This window comes from Equus caballus, chromosome X (genome assembly GCF_041296265.1).
Source record: "Equus caballus isolate H_3958 breed thoroughbred chromosome X, TB-T2T, whole genome shotgun sequence".
NCBI lineage: Eukaryota > Metazoa > Chordata > Mammalia > Perissodactyla > Equidae > Equus > Equus caballus.
The window spans coordinates 110016612-110031797 of NC_091715.1; the positions used below are offsets into that span (position 1 = coordinate 110016612).

Sequence of the window (15186 nt, forward strand, 5' to 3'; positions counted from 1 at the left end):
CTGATTGGCCCAAAGGTCTGTCCCTTAACACAGATGTTAGTTCTTTCAAAGTTGCACTGTAGTGAGAACGCAGAAAGGACAAAATGGATTTGAGCTGTAGTTTGAGAGATTTTGTTACGATATAAAGATCTTTCTGAATATCAGTACATAGTTACTTATATTTTCATTCATAAGTTCTAGAAGGAAAAATATAAAATGGGGGAGGGATGTTGGCAACCAAGTAGATGGGAAGCAGAGTGGGAGCAGGCTTTTTCACTGAATACTCTTTTAAATATTTTGATTTTTGAACAATGGACAAATTAGCTCTTCAAAAATGTAAATAAAAAAGAGAACACACAAAACAAAATAACAACAAGGAAAACAAAAACAACAACCAAAAGAGCTTTCTGACAACGAGGAGGCAGTATAATACATGCCAAGGGGAATATGTAAGATTCGGATGAAGAGAGACCTATGTTTCAATCCTGCCTCCACCATTTACTAGCTGTGCCGTATCAGGAATACCACTTAACTTGCCCAATCCTGTTTCCTCATCTGTTAAATGAGAATAATAATAGCTATCATATAGAGACTATATTGAAGATTATCTAAGATAATGTATTTGTAGCATTCAACACATAGAAGATTGTGGTAGGCAGGATAATGGCTGTCTAAATATGTCAACACACCCCCAGAACCTGTGACTTTGTTAATGTTAAATGGCAGAAGGGATTTTTTTTTCAGATGGAATTAAAGTTGCTAATTAGATGACCTTAAAATAGGGAGATTATCCTGGATTATGGGGTGGGCCCGATGTGATCACACGTGCTCTTAAAAGCAGCAGAAGAAGGCAGAATAGTCAGAGAGAGATGCAAAGGAAGAAGCAGCAGGAGAGATTCAAAGTGTGAGAATCTGCCCTGGTTGGCTTTGAACTTGGAGGAATGGAGCCGTGGAACAAGGAATGCGAGTGGCCTCTAGAAGCTAGGAATGGTCTTCAACTGACAGCCAGCAAAGAAATTGAGACTTCAGTCGTATAATCGCAAGGAAGTGAATTATGCCAACAACCTGAAAAAGTAAGGAAATGGATTGTCCCCTAGAGCTTCCAGAAGTGAATGCAGTCCTGCTGACACCTTGATTTTAGCTCAGTGGTCCCTGTGTCAGACTTCTGATCTATAAAACGATAACAATAATAAATTTGTGTTGTTTTAAACTGCTAAATTTGTGGTTGTTACAGCTGCAATAGAAGACTAATACAAGTATGCTCAATAATTGATAGTAATTGCTATTGTTAATTTAGGGTGACCACAGAAATCTTAGAAATTAGTGATCTATATTGTCTACTACAAGATTATCGATGCCACACTCATCTGATTCTCTTGAAAATCAATGGATGTCTGGCAACCTCAGTTTCAATAGAAGCTGGAGGCCTCAAACATGCCAAAGGACTAGGACCCAGAGGTTGTGGTGCCTGTCTGCATCTTTGCAATCAGGCTGCCCAGATTTCATATGCCAATCAATAAGTCTTTAGAGAATCAAGTGCTTAATGATTTATCGGTATTTATAAAATTTATTGGAATTTATAGAATTATTTTACTTTATAGGTACTATACCATATTTTATAGGTGAGAAAATTGGGTCAATAGGGAACACTAAGGGCTGGGAGGAATTGGGAGTTGCTCATTTTTTTTCACCTGTAAAATAGTGATAGGTATAGTGCTAAGTTCATAAACTATAAAATGAACAAGTTACTTAATTGCTTTGAGGTTCAATTTCATCTTTAAAATAAAGATGACAATGTACCTATTCCATGGAGTTTTGTGAGGTTTAAATGAGATACTGCATGTAAAATGTTTGGCACATAACTGAGCACTCTCTAGGTGTTAACTGCTGTTGTTGAGCTGACCTTTGTAAGATTTCTTCAAGTATTTCTTCACTAACAGCAAGTCATTACCTTCTGGGGGAAAAATCATTGTAGCTTACCTGGAGATTTATATATAATATTTCTGTCCCTTTTGTGGGCTAAGATTTAAAAATACTGAATTTCTCTGCTATGTTTTTACCTACATAATTTCTTTTACCCAAATCATCTCATATCCATCCTATGAAGTAGGATTTATTATTCATTCATTTTACAGATTGTTTTTAGGCCAGAAATAATCCACTAATGTTTACTTCCAGCCCTAGAATGCTATTTCAGACCTGATTTTTTTCACATTTGCTCCAATGAAGGACACATGTGTGTGTATGTTTATTTGTGTATGTCTGTATGTGCACGTGTTTGCCTGCTGTATATACATGAAAACATGCAGAAAGAGCCTCATCACTAACTTTCTAACTTGGTAATTTTGAGACATGCCATATAGACTAGGGTCACTTCAAACTTCAGTCTTATTCTATGAAGTGATTTCACCAAGGACACCTGTAATTCTTTCTGAATAATATTGTTTTTGGGTCTCTATTCTGTTAAAATATATTTTACTTTTGTGTGGCTTTCTTAGTATTCTATCTGTGGAAAGCCGAATGTGATTCACACCAATTAGAAATAGATCCTAGGTGCCCAAAGACATCACATCCAGTGGCTAGTTTCCTAGCAAACTAAAATCATTGGCCAAATCATATTAATTATAATAATATTTTCCATGTATTTCTTGTTCACAATATGCCAGGGTTATAGTGGCTCATTTAATCTTCATAAAAACTCATTATCAGTGGGTATTATTATTAATCCCTTTACACTGGTGAGGAATCTGAGATTCAGGACAAAGTACTTCGTACAAGTTTACACAGCTAGTTATTTGCGGGCAGGACCAGTATTTGAATTCAGGTCTGTGTGAGTTCCCAAACCTAGGTTCTCCTGGTAAACAGAACAAGCCTATGGTCTGACCCCATTTGAATCAACTCTCTTGCCCACACTTAAGGCTTTTACACTGGATAACAAGAGAAGTTGGCTGGCGAAAGTTTACATTATTATTTTTTTAAGTGATAAGTTGCATGAATTGTCCCTACATGGCCAGTAGGTAATTGTTTATTTTCAAATGACTTTCAGTTGTTTTTTGGGATTAGCTCTAGCCTGGCACTTCTCAAACTTTGGTATGCAAACAAATCACTGGGGATCTTCTTAAAAATCAGATTCCAATTCAGTAGGTCTGAGGAAGGGTCTAAGACTCTGCATTTATAAATAGCTCCCAGGGGATGGTGGTGCTGGTGGTGCTGCTGGTGCGAGGACCACACTTGGAACAGCAAGGCCCTAGCGCACTCCATCCTTGCCTCTGTTTCCTAAACTTGTGATATCCTCAACATAATGTGGAAGTTCTTCATATCATCCTTCTGGGCTGTAATAGACATGTTTGCATCGGCCTATTTTCTCAGATATTAAAAGAAACTAGGGTGGGATTAAAGGAAACCAGGCATCAAGGCTAAAGAATGGAGGCAGGAAACAGCACCCCCGGCAAACCTTCCTTCTTCTCCTACTCTACCATAAAAACCATCTGCCTTGTCTTTTCTAGTTCCTTTGTTTTAATTTTTCAGGAAGTATGTGAATGTGTGTGTGTGTGTGTGTGTGTATGCATGCACATTTATGGGTGCTGATTCTGAGATTCAGAGCTAGAATCACTGGATTTCACTAGCTTCCTTTCCTCAAAACTAATAGGGAGCAGCAGAGACTGGGTTTTCTAGATGCCTTGCTGTTGGTGGTCTAAGCCACATTAGCCAGGTAAGTGTGAGAAGCTAAATCTTTGTCATGTTTAATTCTGCCCTCCGCCTGAAACCTGAATATGCTAGTTGTAGGCATATACCATGTTTTCTTATCTAGCAAGATAGGAGTGTGTGTGTGTGTGTGTGTGTGTGTGTGTGTGTTGGGGGCAGGTGGTGGGTGAAAAGGCAAGTCACAAAGATATGCAATAAACATGGAAATATAAATATGGGATGAAAGTAGACGGTTGTAATCTTGATAAACTTGGCTTTAGTTTCCTCTCAATTTCTTGGAAAGATCTCCAGAGCGCTTTAGGAAATGTATTCAGTACTAGCAGGCAGTCCTGGGTTCTGGTTAATTCTGTCAGTAGCTAGTTGTGAGATTTAAGCAAGTCATTTCTACTCTCTGGGACTCAGTTTCTCTATGGGTGAAATGAGGGGATTGGACCTTGCCGACATCCCTCCTTGTTTCTCACTATCAGTGCTTCCTTTGCCTTTGCTAAGGCAAAACCTGGGCCAATTGCATCAGCCACCAGCATCTGAGCTCCAGCTCCACAATGGGTGATGGAGAACCAAACCCAAGGAACTTTGCAAGTTCCCTTGACCCAGTAAGTTGCAGTTTTTGCTTAGTCCTACCAGCTTTTTTTATTTTTAAATCATTTGTTCTTGCTCAGTTGAGCACGATGTATGCGCTTGTTTATGAGACCACAGCTGAGTCACTCAGGACTCATTCTTTGCTATTGGGATAGACCAGTTAGTCTCACTGGACAAAGGACTTAAGAAACCCATCAATAGAATAAAAGCTGCATGACTTGTAGAAAGGTTGACACTACAGAAAACTTAGCTACTAAGCTCTGGACTCAGAGGCTAGCCACAGCTTAGCTCTGATCTGGGGTTGATTAGCTGCAACTTCTGCCTAGAATAAAGCATCACTTCTGCTTCAGGCTGCAAACTTTGTCATACCCTTCCTTGAAAACCTGGAAAATGACCAGGCCAGATGAGGTTGGTGGCACCTTGGGGCACAGGGTGGTTTGGGGAGAAAGGTTCTGACCCTTATATCCCCACCAGCTAACAAGAGGCTTCTGAATGGCTTGGTGTACTTAGCTGAAAGCAAGAATCTTTGGCAGAAGTAAAGCAGGCAGAAATGTTTTGGTCCCTCTCCTTGAGTGATGGAGCCATGGCAAAAGACAAACTAGAATATCTGGGAAGCAGGCTGGAGGGAAGTAGCATGATATGCTTAAAATATCCATTTGATAATTAAGCACCCGAATGGCTCACAGGTTGGAATTTAATATGCTAAGGAGTGAAATGAGATGGCAAAAGTGAAAACGTACTTCAATGCTCCCAATTCTCTGGTTCTAAGGAATTCTATCACTGTTTACTCAGTGTTTACAAGGCAAATCGTGGGCAATTTTAGGGTGCTTTACATCTGAATCAATTTTCTGGACTAATTCTATCCTCAGCCAAAGCCAGAGAAAGCAAACTTCTGGATGGTTTTCTTTGTATGTGTTTCAAAACATCTTTGAGTTCTCTGCTGTCCCTCTCCTCTTCCTCCCCACAGCGTCTCTAATTTTCCGGCCCAGCTTTCTCTAAGCGCTGTGGTTCTGTATGTCATTCTGGTTTCAGTTGTTAATTCTAGAAAGAAAGGACTCATAAGACTATGGCTCTTATAGCTGGTAGAGATGGCAGATATCATCTGGTCCAGGTCTCTATGTTGGAGCACACACTAAAGCCAGGTGAACCTGTGTCAACACAGCTGGGGACTGCATTGGTTCTGGATCTCTGCACTGCTCACCTCCTTGTCCCCTGAGGAACCATGGATCAGGACCCACTCTGACAGCCAGATACTCACATCACCAAGAACAGTGCAAAGACCTACACCTTACGCTTCATCCGTGTTGACACTTACAGTTCTTCTCCAAGTATGAAGCTGCCAGTTCTTTCCTACCTGTCTGCAACCTGCTCTTTGCTAGTTATGGGAAAGCGTAATTTTAACCTATCTAAGAAGATATTTGCTTACAATTGCCTAAAAAAGTAACAGAATGGGCACCTTTTTAGATTCTACTTGAGTAATCCTTGTTCTGTTCTGTTTCTCGGCAGTGAGCATTAGAACAAATTGCCTGATGCAACATAACAGTTCCACTTAATGCAGAATCTGTTTCTTTAATTTGCTGAGTTGGAAGGAGGTAATTCATTGTATTCTGGTAACAGGGTAATAAATAGAGAGTTTAACAGAAGAGCATTGGTGTTTTGGAAGCACAAATTCAAATGCTCCCCTCTCTGCTACAGCGACACAGAGCCCAGATTGTACGAGGTTGATCTGGGTTCTTGAAAAAATACACACACACACATACACACACACACACACACAAATACTGTATATGTATATATGGTGAAACTTCATGAAAGCAGCATGTCCCACGGACCAAAAAGTAGATTTCGGGTGGTAATCAGTTTTTCCTTCAATCTTGCAAACAGAGTGACAGAGGCTCTTCTTGACTCTGTGAGTTTCCTTTATCTCAGGCTAAATATTTGCTTTGAAACCAACTTGGTCCTATCTGATTGTATTTCCACGCCTTTTGATTTGGAATAAGCAGGTTTTGAAGGCTGGGTGAAAGGTACCATTTGACATCATTTATATCTCAGCTTTTTAAGAGTCTATGAAAAAGGAGACATGATATAGATCATCTGTAGAAAACTAAAAAATGCGTGAGACCGACAATTGACAATTTTGAATGCTGATCTATAAACTTGCCGTATTTGCTAAATGCCATGAAGATAAATATATGGCAATAGACAAGTGGGTCTGGGTGCCATGTCAATGTAGTGATTATTTCTCATTTGAAGCCAGGGCCCACACACACTCTCTAAGGGGATCATTATTGATTAGTCTGTGTCTCTCCTACTCATATAATAAAGTCAGGTAAAGTTCAGAGATCCTGTCTTCCAGGCTAGTTTCCCCGCTCCAGGCTTTTCGTGAGGGAGTGATAACCTTGTTAGCCATTCGGTCATCACTAAGTACCTGACTATGGGCCAGAAAAGCCTAAGTTGGCAATGGGGAAAAAGCCCTTCTCCCAGTCTCATTCTTAGAGACCATGGAGAAAGATCAGGATCTGTGAATACAGCTCAGTACCTGTGTGTGTGGGGTATGATCATGAGTGTTTGTCTATGTCAGTGTGTGTGTTTGGGGGGAAGGGAGTGTCCGCTTTGGAGCAGAGATCTGACTGATGTCCCCCTATTTGCATCCTGGTTCCTTTAAGGAAACCAGGAAAATGAATATGGCCATTCCTTAAGTTTGAAGGATACAAAGCAGAAAGAAGGTGGATGGGGGCTCTGGTCCCGGAGCCTTCACCCTCACCGGCTCACCCCTGGTTTTTTGCATCTTAAAGTGGCTTTTGGCAAAATGACCAGTGTCCTGATTCCCAAGTCCATCTCCCAGACCTATTTCAAGGATGCCTGACAGCAGGTTCCCCAGGGATGGAGCAGATCACTGTTCAGGAAGAGGGCAAAGCTCTGGTTTTGGAGAACATCCCGAATGAAAAGGACGTTTTTGGTCATTGCTAAGAGCCACTTTGTCTTAACACCCACAGAGCTTCACCTCATCGCATCTTTCTCCCTGTGTCCAAAAACAATCTGTTGCTGGCTTCCCTCTGCTCCCCACCACCCCAGCCCACAGCCAGCCAGCCAGCGCCTCCCAGCCTTCAGCATCCCAGCACCTTGACTCAACCGGCATCTCGCCGCCCCTTGGCAGCGCTCCTCGAAGTAGAGGGCGCGGGGCCACCTGTCCACTTACCCCAGGCCAAGTGATTTCTTCGATCTGCGTCGTCTGGTGTCCACCAGCTAGGGCGCGTGGTGCAGCAGCCTTACCGGACTCGTCTCCCGCGGCGCGCGAAAAGCAGCCGCCTGGGACAGCCCCGGGCCTGGAGGCTGCCGGCCGGTGGCCGAATGAGCACAAGGAAAGGGGCGGGGTGTGGCGAAGAGCGCAAGTGCTGGCTCCTACCTTGGTTTCTCCCTTGGCTCCTCAGTTATTCCCAAACTTCCCTGTGGCTGGCCGGCCCTCCTCACCTTTCGCCTTTGTCAGCGCCCCGAAACTCTTTGCTCTACCTGCGCCCCTGCCTTATTCTCGCTCGCTTCTCCCGGCTCTCTGATCCAACCGCGGCGCCTTCAAACGCACGCACTGCCTCCACACAGCCAGCCACACAATAAGAGCAAGGGAAGAAACTGACAGGGGAAACTGACAGAGGTAGCTGACACACCGGAGTGTGAGGGAGAGAGAGAGAAGAAACAGGGAGAGAGAGCGAGAGAGAGCGAGAGAGACCGCATTCACACTCTTACACGCACAAACGCACACTCAAGCTCCAGCTGCTAGGTAGCGGCTGACAGGAGCCCCAGCCACCCCTCCAAATCTTTCTAGACTAGAGGTTTCTGTCCCCTTCTGCTGCTGCTTCTGGAAAATGCTATACAACGAAGGGAAGAGAGAAGCAAAGAGGGGTGGGGAGGGGAAAATCGAGGAGGTGCGCTCCCTTTCTCCTCCCCACCCCTAGCTCCAAAAATGTCCAACCCTGAGCTCTTCCTTTCTCTTCTATCTGCTCCCGGCTTCCCTCTGCTCCTGTTCTCTCTTTCTCCCTCCCTTTGGGTGGCTGCTAGCTGCGGAGAACCCGTCGCGGTTGTGATGTGTGTGTGTGTGTGTGTGTGTGTGTGTCTGTGTGTGAGGGAGTGGGGGGAGACCGCCGCGGTTGGCGAAAGCACCTCTCACCTCCCCCAGCCCAGGGCCGTTGCCTCACACACTCCCCGCACTCGGCAGGGGCGGGCGGGGCGGGGCGGGGGAGGCGGGGAGGGGGGAGGGAAAGAGGGAGGACGGGGCAGCCTGCAGGGGCAGCAGCTCCTGCCTTCTCTGCAGCTCGGTGGCCAGGGGTGGAAGGAAGCCGAAGCCGCAACCCCAAGTCAGCCCCCGCTGCCCCGTCCCACCGTCTCATCTCTCCCCCCTCGGTACGGAATTTTCTGTTTCGTTCGTTTGCTCTCCCTGGGCTTCCTCCTCCCATGGGTGGCGGCAGAGACTGGGGGGCTGAGCACGGGTGCGGGTTGAGGGGACCGGAACTCCTCAGGGCGCCTGGCTTGTAGAGTCTCTCTTTGCCCCTTTGGCCTGAGTGTCCCCTGCTTTGGACAGTGACCGCCACCCACCCCTCTCAGCCTAGGCTCTGGGCTGGCTGTGGTGGGGCTGCGCCGGCAGCCACGGGTCATCCTGGGGAAGGGGAGTTGAGCCACCGTGAGCTCAGGCGAGTGGCCAGCAGACAGCAGGACAGCGGGACCTTGAGTCATCAGGGGCTGATCTGGGGTCGTCTTGGACTGGCTTCGATCCCTGACAGGTCTAGTCTAACCCAGTGCAGGGAGCTTGAGAGCACAGCCCGATTCTCCCATCAGTCTCCCTTTCGCCCATAGAGTCAGTCTTCCAAGTCGCAGCCTAGATTGAAGGGAGTGAGGACAGATAGTGGTATTTGTAGGCTCAGGGAGTAAGTTGCTTAGTGGCGGTAGTGGCGTCTTTGTGTGTGCCTGGGGGCGGCGGTGTCACTGGTCACTTGGGCGACTCTTTGATCTTTGCGCCTTCGTGTCACGTGAGGCACCATACCACCCCCGCCTCTCATCCTATACTCTGGCTCCCAGAACGCCGCTGACCCGCTTAAACACTCCTGGAACCGGCTGAATGGCCCCACCCCCACCACAAGCTTGAGACTTCTACCTTGCAACCTGGAGGCGCTTAGGTCCGCTAGCTGGCAGCATCTCCGGGCCCGGCTGCACAGCCCCAAATCGGCTTTGTCTTTTATCTCCTTCACTACTTCGCTCCAGAAAGTGGGGTGCAAGGCTCTGCCTTTCTGGACGCTGAGCTAGTTACCTGAAACCCTTTTCCCTCCCCATCCTCAGAACAATCCGAAGCTCACTGAAAGCTCCGCTGCACTTCCCGCTCTCGCTCTCGCCTTATCCTCCTGAGCACACACTGCGAGCAGTGGAGCTCCCCAAAGAGACAGAACCCTCTGCCTTGCCTAAATGGCTGTTTCCACTGCTGTGCCGGGGAAGCTGGCATAGTAATGTTTAATGGGAGCCCTAGCAACTCTGCTTGACTACCCTGGGAAAGTCTCTTGGTGCACCAAGCAAGACAAGTTTTTCTGTTGTCCTTGGTCCTCTTAGCCCCGAGGTGGCCCAATATTCTGGAGAGTATTAAGCTTTTGTGTGAAAGCAAGGCATTGTAGAAAAGTATTGCTTTGGGGGATGAACAGTTTGTATTTGTGTGTAAGATGGGGGTGCAGGGGTGATGGTGGGGCCTCCACCCCCCTACTGTTTAAACACTTCAGAAAGCCTTTCTAAAGATCAGTCAATCATGTAGATGAAAAAAAAATCACTTGATTCTGAAAAATTTTTGCTTTTCTCCCATTCGAAAGCAGTTTTACTGTGGCTAGCAACCTCGAATGTACAGCCTCCCAAATAAAAGAGGTCTATGTTGTGATTAAGCTGGTCCCTCCTTTGATGCGAGGGGTGAGTAAAATGTGTGGCTCTGGGCAAGACTTTGGGGCATCTCCCTTTCTCTGACCAAATTGCTGTGGCTGTGGCCATTTTTGCTTCTATTCCAAGCCTAGGATGTAACCAGGGGCAGTGCCCAGGGAGAAGGAGAGCCCTGTTCTTGTGAGTGGTCTCCTTCAAAGGTCCTATATACAGTGCAGTTGTCTTTAACATATGAGAATTATGGGTGTTTTTGAATTTTGGTGCTTTCTCAGTGGATTGTGGATGAGACTCAAATTTTTCTACCTGCTCCTTCTCCACCCTGCTAATGTTTTCAGGAGATCAAGGACATGCAAAGGAAAACTTTTTCCAAAGTTAAAAGCACCATGCAAATGTCAGGCATTACTGTATGAATTACAGGACAAACCTATGGGAGGATCTCCTAGGGCAATTAAGAAGCTGACTTTTGACAAGAGCCCAAGCTTTCCTAGGTTGCTTGTCAGCCTTGAGGCTGGGTAGCTCATCTTCTCTGGGGATATGTAAATATTCAGGTTTTCTACTTGGTGGCTGAGAGTGTATGTCTGTTTGGACTTTCCCAGAGCAGTTTGCAACCAGAGGCCACAACTGCAAGAGTGGTTCAAAGCCCAAAATGGAAGCTACCATGGATACTTTAAGCCCATGTCTACCTGGCTTCTAGGTGAGGTTCACTCACATGGTCTGGCTTATTCAAACACCATCCGGATATGACTGTCAGAGTGCAAATGAGACTTAGATATTCAGGAACCCTCTCTTTTCTCTGCTCTTCTTGTAGCTTTGACCGTAGTGGTAAGTGGGATATAAAGACTTTAGTGTAATATCATAAGCAAAAAGAGACTGATATGAAGAATCCAGAGAGTAAAGGTATTTTCTTTTCCCTATTAAGTAGAATTTCTCAACCTGAGCACTATTGACATTTTTGGCCAGATGATTTCTTGTTGTAGGGGGCTGTCCTGTACATTGCAGGATATTTAACAGCATCCCTGGCCTCTATCCACTAGATGCCAATAACACCTCTTACCTTGTGACAACCCAAAATATCTTCAGACATTGCCAAATGTCCCCTGGGGGCAAATCACCCTCCCCATTGAGAACCACTACCATTTAAGGTAGTGTCACATTTCAAAGACCATATTTTGCCTTAATTTTACCCACATGGCATGTCCAGATCTTGAACAGAATCTCAGAAAATATGGAATATTTTGTGAGGAAACAGCATAAAAATGAGTCTTCACAAATTAATAAATTTTGACAAATGGTTGAATTCATTGTTATAATCGTTACCACATCCCCATCAGCATCTAACTTTTGTTGAGCACTCACTATGAGTGAGGTGTTGATTATAGCAAAGATCTATAAGGCATAACCCCAGCCTTCAATATAATAAGAAACTACTGACATTTATGTCCCCAAAGGGAAAGGGTTACAAATTTTCGTGGGTAACTAGTTTCTGGATTGAATCCAAATTGGCTTTCTCCCTTTTTTGTTTCCCTTTTGTCCCCAAAGAGTAACTTATTCTTTAAGGTTCTGTCTTAGGAAGATTTCTCTTTGTCTTGCTAATTACTTAGCCCCACACTGAAATTTTTTGCGACTTCTCTATATATGGCACTTATGCCGTAATAATGGATCCAGCATCGAAATGACCACAACATCACAAGGCTTTAACCAACTGAGCAGTTTGAAGGCAGGTTTTTATTTACAATGCAAAACGCTTCTCGTTACCTGCATATTAGAGAAATACTCAACAATGGCAAAGGCAAAGGAAATGAAATGGAAGAAGAGATGATTCTTAAAATACTGTGCAGTATTGAAAAAAATGTCTCGGAGTGATTGTGAGTTTTAACACTCAGCAGTATCTCTGCACCAGGAAGTCAAACAACACAAATGTGAGTTGTAGGATCCTGATCAGGAATTCAGCAAAGGAAAACATGGGAGGAAGTGTGGAATATCTGTTCAAAATCAGCTGAGTAAGCTCCTGCCTTAGAAAATAAGTTTCCAGCGAGCCAGACCTACATCAATGTCACTTGCTTTGAATAACTCCTAGCCAAATACCATGCATATATATAGCAGCATGTCACTTATAAAGACCAATAATCAGCACATTTAAACTTTGTATATTCATAAATTATGACTTTCTGGCCAAGACTAATTATGTATTTAAATAAAAGTTTGGCCTGAAATGAGACCATGAATGGCTGTAAGTGATTGAAAACATGTTTCACATTTCAAAAGTATGTTTAAATTCTTATGTCGCAACAGGATCCCTGTAATCAAGGCATAAGGCCTTAAATAATGACTAATCTTAATAAAATAAATGTAAACAGCACCACACTTCATGGATTAGCTAAGGACTTTGATGTGCTTACCATTAATAGGAATGCAAATAGGGCTGGCCCTGGGCAAATTTATAAAGTGGAATTAAAGAATCAAAGAACATTAGAGAACATTGGGCCAGTGAGATGGGCCTTGCCTGAGGTTCTGTGAGTTGGTGACAGAGACAAGACTCCAGTCAAGTCTTGCTGCCCTGTTACTGACTGTCTGTGTGGCCTTAGGAAGGGCAGGTTTAGTCTTTATTCTGCCCGCCCCCTCCTCAGCTTATTAAAATCTGCCCTAATGGAATGATATGATCTGCCCTAATCAAAATACTAGTGCGCTCCCTCTCTCTAGTGTAGCACTATCTTCAGCCTTTTTTTAAATTTTGGGGAAAGAAAGGCTCTATCTCCTTTGTAGATAAAGTTTAAGCATGAGGGGACAGGTGTTTCTTTGGGATAAAGCTTCCTGGGGCCCCTGCAATCACCCCGATTGTAAGTCAAGCCTTGTAAATCTTTGGAGGCTGGGAGGACGACAGAGAACGTTTGTTTCCCCTTCCATTTTCAAGAATAGGTAATTTTTTTATTTTAGGGAGGGCTTGGTACAAAAATAAAATTTTAATTTGAATATTTTTCTCTGGAGGATTGGTTGGTGTGAAGGAATATCTGGTGAGCTGTGCTTTATTCTTGAGCAATGACCCAGGTCCTCATGGGCAGAGTGGTTTTCTATGGAAGGTTCTGGGAGTGAGTTGTGCTAGAGAATGTAATCTTTGGAGTCAGACAGACCTAGGTTTGAATTCCAGCTCCATGTCTTAATAGTTATGGAAATTAGGTTACATGAACCTTGGCTTGCTCATCTCTAAAATGGGGATAATGATTCACAGAGTTGTTTAGTGGATTTAATTAGGTAATACATAAGCTTAGCACAGTCTAATATACAGCTGTAGCTCAATGATTGTTAATTTCCCTTCTTCTCCCTTTCTGCCTTTTTTGTATTGAGGTGACACATAATGTAAAATTAACCATCTTACACTGTGCAATTCAGAGGCATTTAGTATGTTCACATGTTGTGCAACCTTTATCTCAATCTACTTTCAAAACATTGTCATCACCCCGAAAGGAGATCCTGTACCCATTAATCAGTCACTCCCCATTCCTCCCTCCTCTAGCCACTGGCAGCAATTAATTTGCTTTCTGTCTCTATGGATTCAGCTCTTCTAGATATTTCATATAAGTGGAATCATACACTATGTGACCTGTTGTGTCTGGCATGTTCACTTAGCATAACGTGTTCAAGGTTTATCCATGTTCCAGCATGTATCAGTACTTCACTCCTTTTTATGACTGAATAATATTCTATTGTATGGGTATATTACTGTCTCAGTCAGTTCTTGCTGTTATAACAGAATACCATAGATTAAGTGGCTTAAATAATAACGTTTATTTGTCACAGTTTTGAGGTTAAGAATTCCAAGATCAAGATCCCAGCAGATTCTGTGTCTGGTGAGGCCCTTTTCCTGGTTTGCAGACGGCTGCCTTCTTGCTGTGCCCTCACATGGCAGAGGGAGGGGATGAGAGACAGAGAGATACACACACACACACACACACAGAGAGAGAGAGAGAGAGAGAGTGAGAGTGCTTGCTCTCTAGTCTCTTCTTATAAAGGCACAAATTCCATCATGGGGGCTCTACTCTCATGACCTCATCTAAACCTTATTACCTCCCAAAGGCTCCACCTCCAAATACCATCACATTGGGGATTAGGGCTTCGACATATGAATTTTGGGGGGACACCTTCAATTCATAGCAACCATATTTTGGTTGGCTATTATGAATAATGATGCTCTGAACATTTGTGTACGAGGATTTGTTTGAATACATGTTTTCAGTTATTTTGGGTACATCCTTAGGAGTGGAATTGCTGAGTCACATGGCGATTCTATGTTTAACTGCTTGAGGAAACTCCAAACTGCTTTCCATAGTGGCTGCACCATTTTACATTCCCACCAATGTTGTACAGTGGTCCCAATTTCTTCACATCCTTGTCAACACTTGTTATTTTCCATTTTTTACATTACAACCATCCTAGTGGGTGTGAAGTGGTATATTATTTGTATTTTGATTTGAATTTCCCTAATGATTAGTTATGTTGAACACTTTTCCATGTGCTTGTTGGCCAATGTATGTATTTTTTAGAGAAATGTCTATTTAAGTTCTTTGCCCATTTTTTAATTGAGTCAACTGTCTGTTAGTTGTTGAGTTGTAAGATTTCTTTATATATTCTGCATTCTGGACTCTTATCCAATATATGATTTGCAAATATTTTATCTCATTCTGCAGGTTGTCTTTACTTTCTTGGTAGTATACTCTGATGCACAAAAGGTTTTAATTTTGATGAAATCCAATTTATCTGCTTTTCTTTTGTTGCTTGTGCTTTTGGTGTCATATTTAAGAAACCATCACATAATTCAAGGTCATGAAGATTACTTCTATGTTTTCTTCTAAACATTTTATGGTTTTAGCTTTTATGTTTAGGTATTTGATTTATTTTGAGTTAATTTTTGTTTATGATGTGAAATAGGGGTCCAATTTCATTCTTTTGCATGCAAATATCTAGTTTTCCCAGCATCACTTATTGAAGAGACTATTCTTTCTCTATTGGATGGTCTTGACCCCTTGT

General features: G+C 43.5%; 2 protein-coding genes across 4 annotated transcripts in view; one reads left to right on the forward strand and one right to left on the reverse strand.

Moving 5' to 3' along the window:
- TRPC5 (transient receptor potential cation channel subfamily C member 5) overlaps positions 1–8432 on the reverse strand; it is a 270889-nt gene extending 262457 nt beyond the window's left edge. Inside the window, exon 1 of the mRNA XM_005614425.4 lies at positions 7463–8432. The gene's annotated coding sequence lies outside the window, so the exon portion shown is untranslated. The remainder of the gene's footprint in view (positions 1–7462) is intronic.
- An 88-nt stretch (positions 8433–8520) lies between these two features.
- The window catches only part of RTL4 (retrotransposon Gag like 4), a 326375-nt gene continuing 319709 nt past the window's right edge, over positions 8521–15186 (forward strand). For 2 of the 3 annotated variants that reach the window (XM_070257776.1, XM_070257779.1), the window contains exon 1: positions 8521–8658. The gene's annotated coding sequence lies outside the window, so the exon portion shown is untranslated. The remainder of the gene's footprint in view (positions 8659–15186) is intronic. The other variant, XM_070257777.1, reaches the window with a different exon arrangement.